Genomic DNA, 11245 nt, shown 5'->3' with positions numbered 1-11245 from the left:
CCTGATTGTAATAGAGGGTCATCATAACAACAATTTACTTGTTAAATGCAATCAGTGGATGTGTTTTAATTAAATATACCTCAGAAAGTAGTCTTTGATTTCTTAAAATACACATATAATTTATGATAGAATTTGGACATTTGATTTTTAAATTTCAAAAATCTAGTCCAATGAATAAAATACAATATAAATATAAAAATAACTTTATCCACTAGTAAACTAATTTTATTACCTATTTTTATATTAATTTTTCATTAAACCTTTGATTAAAATATAGAATTAAATATGCCTACTACACAGTTGATATGAAATAATTTAAAATTCTTCCTAACGCATTAATTTCATTCAGTTCTATAACATTTTAATGGCTCTTATAAACATTCTAAGCCACTCTTCAAAGAAAATTAAAAGCAAGATGCAACATAGCTATTTTTTTTTAGTAATTTATTTTGACAGACTTCAGTGTGTATATGAGGTTGACTTAAATACTAACAATCTACTTTTAAAGTCTACTGTCAATGTTTACTTATAATCAAATATGATTAATTTAGCCACTTGGTTCCTGGCAGTGCCTCCAGTAATGGAAAATTATCATAAGCCAATATATCTTGATTACAACAGCTTGTACCTTTATTGTCTGTCCAGATTCTTTTCACATCAGGTCTATAATGAAAAGCTCAGCCACAAACAGAGGTATTAGAAGATACACAATGGGGCCACTGTTTTCTTGAACAAATCAAATTTTCAATAACTCATAAGGTAATTTGAAGGCTTCCATTAAATAATACTTCAACAAACAGTTACATTCTACACATTTTTTTTTCATTTAACAGTCGGGTCACTGTGTACCTTAATATACATAACCCATAAAATCAAATTAAACCGAAGCATATGTTAAAAGTCTTTAATTTGTGAAGAAAACAATTGGGAAACGTTTAGGCAAAAATTAAAAGCAAATATTTATATTGTTAGATTTGGCAGGAGAAGTGGGTTCTCAAGAGAGACAACATGTTCCAAATTGTGTGTTCCATTCTCCTCTCAACCCCATTCATAAAGTGCCTCTCTATTACGCAACGGCATCACTCTGCTAGGTTAATGAACGCAGGCTGGTGTTTAGCATTAACTGGTTGTACATAGAAACTAAAAGGCACACTCATTTTTACTTAAAAACAAAATTTGCCTAGGCAGGATGCTTAGGCAGAGGCATCTCTCCATAGAAGTCGAAGTAAGCAAACCTTAGAATGTGACTGAAATGCGGAATGAGAACGTACAACAAATGGGCACACCACTCAGGAAAGCTCAGAGGGGGTTCTTCAAAATGCAAGAGTAAACCAGTTTTGCGGACAGAGATTAAAGGCTGCCGTGCCTCTAGAATGTTTTTACTGTTTTCCCCTGATACTACTAGCACTCTAATTGAAGAAAGGGGACTTTGGGGGACCCCAACATTGTCTTAGCCTTTTTTAACGCGCTCTTAACCAAGTGGAATTCGCTCTATCCCGACTCCAAGAGAGACCCCGCAACCCCAAACCTCAAGTCCGTGCACTTGCACAGGGATCACAAATCAGGCCAGCCAAAAGGGAAGATCAATGTCAATAGGAGACTGCATGTTTCCCTGACTTTTGTTTGCTCTGGTTTACATTTTAGACAGACACTCACACCTTCCTTTCAGAGCATGGGAAGGAAATGAATAGCCGTATCCCTCATCGACAAGCCAATTACAGCCCCGTGGAGCGTAGAGGAACCCAACAGTGTCCCCAGGACCGAGTCTGAGCCTAGACCTTCCCAGAGGTCGAGCACAATTTATGCTTGGAGCAAGGGAGAAAGAAAGCATCTATGTCAATTCCTCCTGAGGCCACACTTTCTGTATAGACCCACCTGCATGGGAGCTTCGTGTCTCATTGTTCTCAAAATGTCCTTCCTCTCTGGTTAAGACAGCGCTGGCCGGGGAGCTCGGTCAAGCTTGCACAGCCCGCGAGCTCCACGCTCCACACTCTGCACTCTTGGGGTTCACTAACCGGCTCCAACATCAGCACCGGAGCTGTCCCCTCCTTGGCGCCGCACACGCGTACTGGCCGGGAGTCCCGCGCGCTCCTGGGAGTTGTAGTTTTGTTCCAAGGAGCTTTTCTGGCCCACCGGCAAACCCTGAACTACATCTCCCGGCAAGCAAGCAATAAACAGGCTACCTCCTCCAGACGGACTTGGCCGCGGAGCCTCCCTTCTCCTCCTTTGGAATCGCTCCTGGTTGTTACTGCTCCCAGCTTCCCGGCCCATTTCCTAGCGAGGTGCAGCCAAAAGTGACTGCAGCTCGTATCGGCGGGGATTTTTCTTTTCTACTCACAGCCTTCCGTGGCTAGACTGTGATTTCCTGGTGAGGAAACCCACTACCTTGTGCTAATTCCCAATGCAAACGAAACCGGCGCTGCGTTCTGGGACTCTCCGCTCTACACCTTATCCCGAATCGGGAAAGTTTACATATTAACATAGGCAGACCAGGGTGGTTTTACAATCTCATTCAACAAACGCGGGGGAGAAAGATGATTAGCACACACATAAAGGGGTTCACTCGCACAATTGCATTGACAAGGCGCGCGCGCGCACACACACACACACCCCAAAGTCCGTCAAAGCGACATTTCGCGCAGAGCATGCAGAGGAACTCCCTTCTGCTCACCTTTCCGTACAGCTCCATTGCAACTCGAGGTTCCGAAACCCTCAGTAACGCCTGCTGCTACAAGAGGTTAGGGTCTCACGCAAGAAGCGGAGCTAAACGCACAACACAATGGAAGGGGTGGGGGTGGCGGCTGGCGGAGGGAGAAAGGAGAGACGCAGAGACACAGCTGATTTAGATAGATGGCTTCTTTCCTCTGGAGGGAAAGCGTGGAGACTTCAAGTGGCAGCTGCACAGAAAGGGCTGAGAATCTCTTAGCAAGTGCCAGGGGCGCGATTGCGCTGGGCAGCCCCTTCCGAGGCCCTCCCCCAGGCACCTTCACCGTCATTAGCACGCACACAGCCGCCGCTGGCCGTAGGCTGGAGAGCTGATAGGGCACTGGGTTATTTACTCAAAGCAAGTCACATAAAATGAACACATTCATCACCAGAGCCCAGAAGCACCTTCAGAGAATGAGATAGGAGACCTCTATTAAGTTATCCTGTTCTTTCTTTAATACAGAATTATTTCTTACATTACAAATGCACTCATCCCAGACTAGTTCAAAAATGGTTTAGAAATTGAACCTTACTTTTGTTATACTTTTATTTTCCCCATTTGACTCATAGGTGTGGCTTTCCATGTTCTCTGTACCTATCTAGAGAGACACCCCTCTCTTTTCAAGAGTTAATCAGTCCAGTAATGATTCTTGACTTTTGCACGAGGTCAAAATGATTATTATTGGAGGCAGAATGGAAAAAGAATCAACTTGATATTGGCTCAGAGGCATGGAAGTAATAACCTGAATCAGGTTGAAACTTTGCATTACACAAAATAGGAGAAGTGAGGTTCTGAAACGCAAATGTGCTTGAAAATCTCTTGGGGGGAGGTATTTAAAATTCATATTGTCAAGACGTGCATAGAGATTTCTGATTCACTATTTGAAATGAGAAGTCCAGGAATTAGCATTTTAAACTAACACTCCAGCAATTCCCATGCAAGTGCCTTTGCCATAATTCTAGAAAAATTGTCTTCAAAGAATTTTTATGTAAGAAATGTTCAAAGATACAAACCTCAAAAAATTCACAGATTGACTCAATAATGCAACAACAACAGGTATTGGGAGCCTACCATATTCAAAATACCTCACTAATTTTAGGTTGGTTTTCTTTTTGTTTTATATTTTGTTTTTCTTAAGAAACCTAAGATATTTTTTTTCTAATTTTGTAAACAGTGAGAATGTAATACAATATTGCCTAGGTAAATAGTTTTTATAACTATTCAGAAAATACAACTTAAAATGTTCCAGTCATAGTTGAGATTATATGACCATTAGAAAATTACATTTAAATTAACCAATAACAAATAAAAGGTAAAGGGAACCCAGTATCATGGTGTTTCATGGTAGCACTTATTAGAAGTAAGACTTCTGTACTTTTACAAAAAAAAAAAAGATCTATATAAAAGTGCATCTCTTGATAATTTTTTTCCAAGGGAAATACCAAAAATAATACACTTAAATATATATATATATTGCATTTAATAACAAAAATCTGCATAGCAACTGCACAGCTGATTTCTTCAGAATAATTTCCTGTAATTTTCATAATATGATTACTTTATTTTTTAAATTTTTATATTTTTATTTATTTTTGAGAGAGAAAGAGAGATTGAGCATACTCGAGGAGGGGCAGAGAAAGAGAGAGACACAGAATCTGAAGCAAGCTACAGGCTCCGAGCTGTTGCCACAGAGCCCTATGCGAGGCTCAAACTCACAAACTGTGAGATAATGACCTGAGCCAAAGTCAGATGCTCAGCTGACTAAGCCACACAGGTGTCCCTATACTATCATTACTTTCTGACATTCTCATAATTCAAAAACTCTGGTATCATGGGACAGATTTAAATATTATAAATGATGAACTGCTACATTATCTATTCTTTGAGAAGTTCATCTCTTCTTAATATTTTACAAAAATGAAATACCTTCTCAGTTTTCTAGTATGTCTTTTATTTGGAGAAAAACCCATGAAGATTGGGTTGTGAAAAAAACTAGAGTTGCAAAAGGTTTGGGGAACTTAATTCTGTCCCATTTCTTATACCTTAGTTGGGTATATTTAAGTGGGTGGAGGAAATTAAAAAACAAAAAAACAAAAAACTAGCCAGAGATCAACTAAACAAACAAATGTGGACCGGAGCTGATAATCTCCCTAAAGTAAGAGCAAGAGCACTTTATCTTTGCTTGGACTCAGACCACCATCTACCAGTTTCATTATCAAGGTCACCAGATGGCTGCTGGAGCTCCAGCTCTCACATCCACATTCTAACCAGCAAGAAGGAAAGATGAAGAACATTCCCACATTCCTTTGAGTACACCAGAGATCTTATATTACAGTGCCTAGAACTTAATCTTGTGATCACACCTAATTGCAAGGTAGGCTGGGAAATGTAAGCACTATTCTGGGTGAATGCCCACCTGAAAATCAGGAATTTCCTTGTAAAAGAAGGAACAACAGATACTGGGAGACAGCTGGTAGCATTTCCTACAGAGCATCAGGGGATTGCTTTGTCTTCTTTGCAATTTTACTGACATGTAAATGTCTAATTATTTTTAAAAAATTACGAATTCCCAAGGATCTCTGTAATTTAACAACAATCAAAGCCTTCAAATCAAAGGATTACCTAAAGTTAGAATATTCTGGCTGTTATTGGGGAAACAAGAAAAAAGGAAAGCCTTCTTCATGTACATATGAATCTGGGATAAGAATTTGATATTTAAAAGATTCTATGAGGAAGAATACAGTTAAGAGAAGGCAAAAGGGCCACAGTGAAGGTCAGGTATCATGCAACATGAGCACCTCCCCATACTGGAAGATAAAGCAGACTCAAAGGTCCTGAGGCCTAAAGAAGGGGACATGCCTTGGGTCACATATATCATTAAAGGAATGATTTCTTAAATCTCTGTCTTGAGTTCAGTTTGCTTTTTTTATTGTTCCAAATCACTATTCATTATTGATTGGATTTTTACTATGCTACATTTATTTAATATTTCCTAGTATTCATTTTGTTGTTTGTATTTATCTAGTGTCTCTATCATTCACTTTGTTGTTACCAGTCCATGTCTGTGTCAGATCTATTAAACAGAAACATTCCATCAGGTAGGGTCAAGTTGAGATAATTTATTTGGCTAAAGAAGAGCCAAAAACAAATATAATTAGGCATTAATTAGTAGTGATGAAATTGTTTAGATCATAAATAGCAATAGACATTTTGTTCCTACCACTGTTACCATGTCTCTGTTAGGAGTTAAATTAAAAAATAAAATGGCTGAAACTTGGTATAAGAGATAAGAATGTCCCTAGGGATTTACTTACTCAAGATTTACTCAAATTCACAGTACAAGGATGGGGCTGGGTGCCTAATTCTAGATATTTCTAGGACCACTTCTGGAGGTTTTCCATGCCTAAGTCTTGTTACCTTTGTCTTGCTCACTGTGTTAGGACTGGCTTTGATTTCAACTTTGTGCAACATCCATATCAAGAAATGCTATTGATTATCTTGTGTTCCCTTTGGAAGAAATTAAACATCCCATGATGTTATTGATTCCTTTTTAATTAGAAGAGAAAATCATTTTTAACTCATTCCTGCTCATGATGTCTTAAACCTCACAAATAATCAGTACAAGTAAGGTGCTTTAAAAATAAATAAATGTATTCAACTGAATAAAAAGAAAATGATGCTTTCTTTAACATAAATATGATAGTATTGATAGCTAACCTTTCTTCAATATCTATTCCATGGTAGGCACTTTGTCTAGACTATTCCATCTAATCCTCAATATTTCAAGGTACTGTTATTAATCTTATTTTACAAAGAAAATTAGTAGAGAGGTTAAGTATTTTCCTGAGGGACACCTCGCTAGTAAGATATTGGGCCAGGATTTATTTTTTTTATATTAAATATAATTTATTGTCAAATTGGTTTCCATACAACACCCAGTGCTCATCTCAACAGGTGCCCTCCTCAATGACTGGGCCACGATTTAAAGCTCAGAGTTATCTGAGTCCAAAGCCCAGACTCCTGCCCATAGTTTTCCTCATAAAAACTAATGTTGCTTTAAAATAATCTGTTTTACAATCTCTTAAAAAGAAATTTTACTGGCCTTTGTTTTTGTTGTTGTTGTTGACTTCACTTGGGAACGAGGATGCTATATCTAGTCCACTCATGGAATTACTGGATTACTTAGATGTTTTCATACAAATTCCTACACTTGAAAATTGTTAACATTTTCAGATAAATACTGATTCATTTGGTTCACTAGAAGTATCATTAAGGAACTTCAGGTCTTTTGGTAAAGTATATATATTTCTATCTTATAGAAGGCAGTTTTAGAATAAACAGTTTATAATTATGCGAACTAGGAGAAAAATAGAAGAGTACTAAATAATAATCCCTGCATTTCACACAAACTACTTATTCAACTACAGGTTCCAGACTGGGGAAAAGATTATGTAACCTACATCTTTAAGCCTGGTGTACTTCCAAAGAGACAGACAGAATTATCTATTTAGAAAAATCATTATCACTTTTGGAAAGCTATTTCAAATTTTGACAATATATTATAATCAAGACCCAAAATAATGGTGACGAGTTTAGATGAAGCTTTCTACCTCTAGCCTTCTAACCAATCAAGAGAAAATCAATTCAACATACTGGCTTTGAGAACAGAGTGGCCCCTAAGCATCAACTCTTAGAAGACTTGAAATAGTGTGGGATACTATGTGGGTTGGGGGTGAGGGTAGGAGGTTGGGGTGCAAGGTGGAAGAGCACGCTGGTGGCACCCCACCAGACTACCTGTGATGGTCAACCTGCATGCCTTCAGGAGCTGGTGCCTAGAGTTACATGTTTATAACTCTCAGCTAAGCTTACATTTCATAACTAAGTCCAGGTAAGCAGAAGAATCAGGTTAGTGAAAAACACGTATGTCCTAAATTTCTATAGCATTTAAAGAATGACAGATTAGTACACAAAGAAGTGATCTTATTTATTATTATTTTATCTAGCTCAATCCTCCTATTTTATAGTTACAAACTTAGGTCCAGAAATGTGAAATGACTTACCTAAAGCCCCACAGGTCACGCAGTGCTGTTGAAGGGCTCTAATACTGGAAAAAAGAAAGTGTGCTAAAATTTATTAATACACTCAATTTTTAGGTGTATCAGTTTCCACTGAGTTATTTTTAGGCTTACATGTTACAACTTAAAATGGAGAGTCAAAAAAAGAATAACATACCATCCTCATCCTCAAGGAGGCTCAAGCTAGTTCAGGAGACCAGATACATAAACAGGTAACAGATAACAAGACAATGGTGTCAGAGATAACACAAAACAGGGCCTGATTGGCTGCCTGCCCACTCTTACCATTAGTAGCTGCTTTAAGGATTAATAGGAGAGAGTAATCAGTTCAAGAATATTTTATGGAGAAGTAAACCATGCCTCTGGATAAAAAGACTGTCTAAATGTAAGTGTAGAATGAGAGATATAGGAGACCTTCAAAGGAACTTAAAGATTACTGAGTTCTTCTTTCTGATTTTACAGATAAAGAAGTCAAAGATCAAAGATGGGTAATGACTCACCTAACATAGTACTCATTAATAACAGAGCTGAGATTAATATACAGTTCACATGCTAGCAAGACCAGAGTTCTTTGAAAATATAAACATTTCAACAATCATTACCTCAGACTTGAACACTTATTTATTGTCTTATAACTTGACCAAACTTTTGCTTAAAAAACATGGCATTACCAACATTAACTCAGAGGTCAAAAACCTCCAGATCGATGTGTGATCTGATAATTCCCTCCCTTACATTGGTTGATAACAGGGTATAAAATCTAAGGACAGCTGAAGTGTAATTCTTTCTTCTTCAAAATATTTTCTTCAAAAATATTGCAAAATATTTTACATTTTATTATTTTTAAAATGTGACATAATAAGTAAGCTTCGGAACCAAAGTTTTACTATTTTTCTAACTAAAATTAAATTTGACCCAAATCCCCATATATTAAGAGAGTTATGAAGTTCAGTACCAAATGATTTTACAAGAATGAGGTGAGGGTTTCTCTTTCCTTCTTCCTTGGATTGCACAAAAATTCTGGAGGATAAATAGGAAAGTAAAATGGTAGATGCTAGACATCTTTGACAGTCACTGATGTTGCTATTTTCAGGTTAATGTGGCCCCAGGCAAGTAGCACCATTCTCCCCCACGCCAACCTAAGCCCCAGAGATCTTGGTCAAAGTCCCAAGGTTATAAGCACACACAGTATGAGTTTGCTCTGCTATGTAAGAAATAACCTCTAAACTTAGGGATTTAAACAACGGTCATTCTCAGTTCATGATTCTGTGGGTTGACAACTGGGACTGGGCTTTGTGGAACAGCTCTTTCTGTCTCACTTGGGTTCACACATAGTTTTGCAGCCAGCTGCCAGTCAACAAAGACCTTTGTTTCTTGGCATTGTTTGGTTATTGGATGAGGAATGGGGGAAAAACTAGGCCATGTCTCTCTGATCATCTAGTAGGCCATCTTGAATCCATGTGCATGGTAGATTTCCAGGGTTCTAAGAGAATGAGCAGAACATATAAAGTGTGTTGAGGCCTAGATTTGAAACTGGCATAGCATCTCTTCTGCTGCATTACATTGGCCAGAAGTAACAGTTCAGGTCAGACTCAAGAAAAAGCAAAATAAACCCCACTTCTTGATAAGAGGGGCTATGAAGTCACATTTCAAAAAGACTCTGATACAGATGGGGTGCCTGGGTGGCTCAGTCCGCCAAACGGCTAACTCATGATTTCAGCTCAGATCATGATCTCACAGTTTTGTGGGTTTGAGCCCCGTGTTGGGCTCTGCGCTGACAGCGTGGAACCTGATTGGGATTCTCTCTCTCCCTCTCCCTCTCTCTGCCCCTCCCTTGCTCTCTCTCTCAAAATAAATATGCTTAAGAAAAAAAAAAAAAAAAAAGAGTCAGCTCCAGAAAGTCATGGAGAAGTTGGCCATTGCTACAACCTACAACACACAGGCCAGCATTGCACTGGGGCTCTACCACCTCAAAGGCTCTGTGTTCCAGTAAGTCCTTGCTTCTGCTGCTCTTGACAACAGAACTCCCACCACCTTCCTGCCTGTAGAGACCTATCAACCTCATAGGACCCTCTTCAACCCTCAGTCACAGTACTTCTGCTGATTAGTTTTCTCTGTAAGAAATCCAACTGAATTATTTACACAGATCTAAGCCTTTAATAACAAAGAAGTGTCTAGGAAATTCCTCCTGGCACACCCACAACAGATGACTACTTCTTCTGTGTTAACTATCCCCAGATGGTAAGGAAGTTAGGAATTCCTGGGCAGAAGAATTCAAAGGCCTTGTCACTCCTAGTGCAAGGTAAGAATACCTTTCATTCTTCCATGATCACCTTATGGACAAAAAGGGATTGAGTCATTTCTCAGTGGCTATTCTGTCACAGTTAACTTTCAGTTCGTCTCCCTGCCACAAAATTTATAGGAAACTTGAGCTAGAAATATTATCAATCATCTTCAAAACAAATATTTGAGAGCAATATTTTGTCCGTGAAGGTGTTATCTATATCAAATAAATCTTTTTCTTTTGAGCCTTTAGTTTTTTCATAGTCTGAATATATATGTCCCTGAAAGGAGGAATATTATATCATTAAAAAGCACATATTTAACTCTGGCTGAAACAACTATGGTTGAAGTACACTTTTCTTTATGTTGTCATGACTTTTTGAAAGACGCATTTTCTTGATTTTATTTGCTTAATAACCCTGATGTAATCAATAGTTTTCCTGCATAGTAACAAAGACCTCTTCCAGGAGAACCATGTTAAATTATTAAAAATCACATTAAGCACAGATTCCACACTAGCATAAATTAGAAGCATGCCTTTAAGGAGGCCAGAGTGCACTATGGGAAGAAGAGGGAGAGCGAGGGAGCCACACTTATCTAAGACTTACTTCATACTAGAGACTGTGCTAGACATTTCAGATAGTTTAACTTAATGTCTATATTAGGGAGATACAAATAATGACTGTTGTCTCTATCAACAGGAAAAGATGGCACAAACTGGGTCATTTGTAGAAAATTTAATAAAGGAGTTATCTGCAGAGCCCTGGGCAAAGTTAGCAGAAACCGTTAAGGGAAAGTAGAGAACCCTGGGGCTACAATCACCGGGGTACCAGACAGAAGTTACAGCCAGGTGGCCAAGGCCCAGGAAGAGAGTATTCACTGTTACTAGGAGAAATTGCTGTGAAAGATGGAGCCTGCAGGGAAAGAAAATAAACAACCCTCCTACTCTTGCTCTCCTGGTAGCTCCTCATTGGCTGAACCCAACCAGAATCCAGAGTCATGGAGCCTATAAATGCAGTCTCCATGTACACAGCCTCCTAAGACACAGTAGGATGGAGAAAATGGAGCAGGGCAGAGAAGGAGGGCAAGTAGGAGGGATCCACACATTCTCCTATTTTAAAGATGAACAAACTGAAAATCAAAGGAAACAATAACTTCTGTAGGTCATAGGCAAAACAGA

Source organism: Panthera leo, chromosome A1 (genome assembly GCF_018350215.1).
Source record: "Panthera leo isolate Ple1 chromosome A1, P.leo_Ple1_pat1.1, whole genome shotgun sequence".
Classification (NCBI taxonomy): Eukaryota; Metazoa; Chordata; class Mammalia; order Carnivora; family Felidae; genus Panthera; species Panthera leo.
This window is presented reverse-complemented; position numbering follows the sequence as displayed.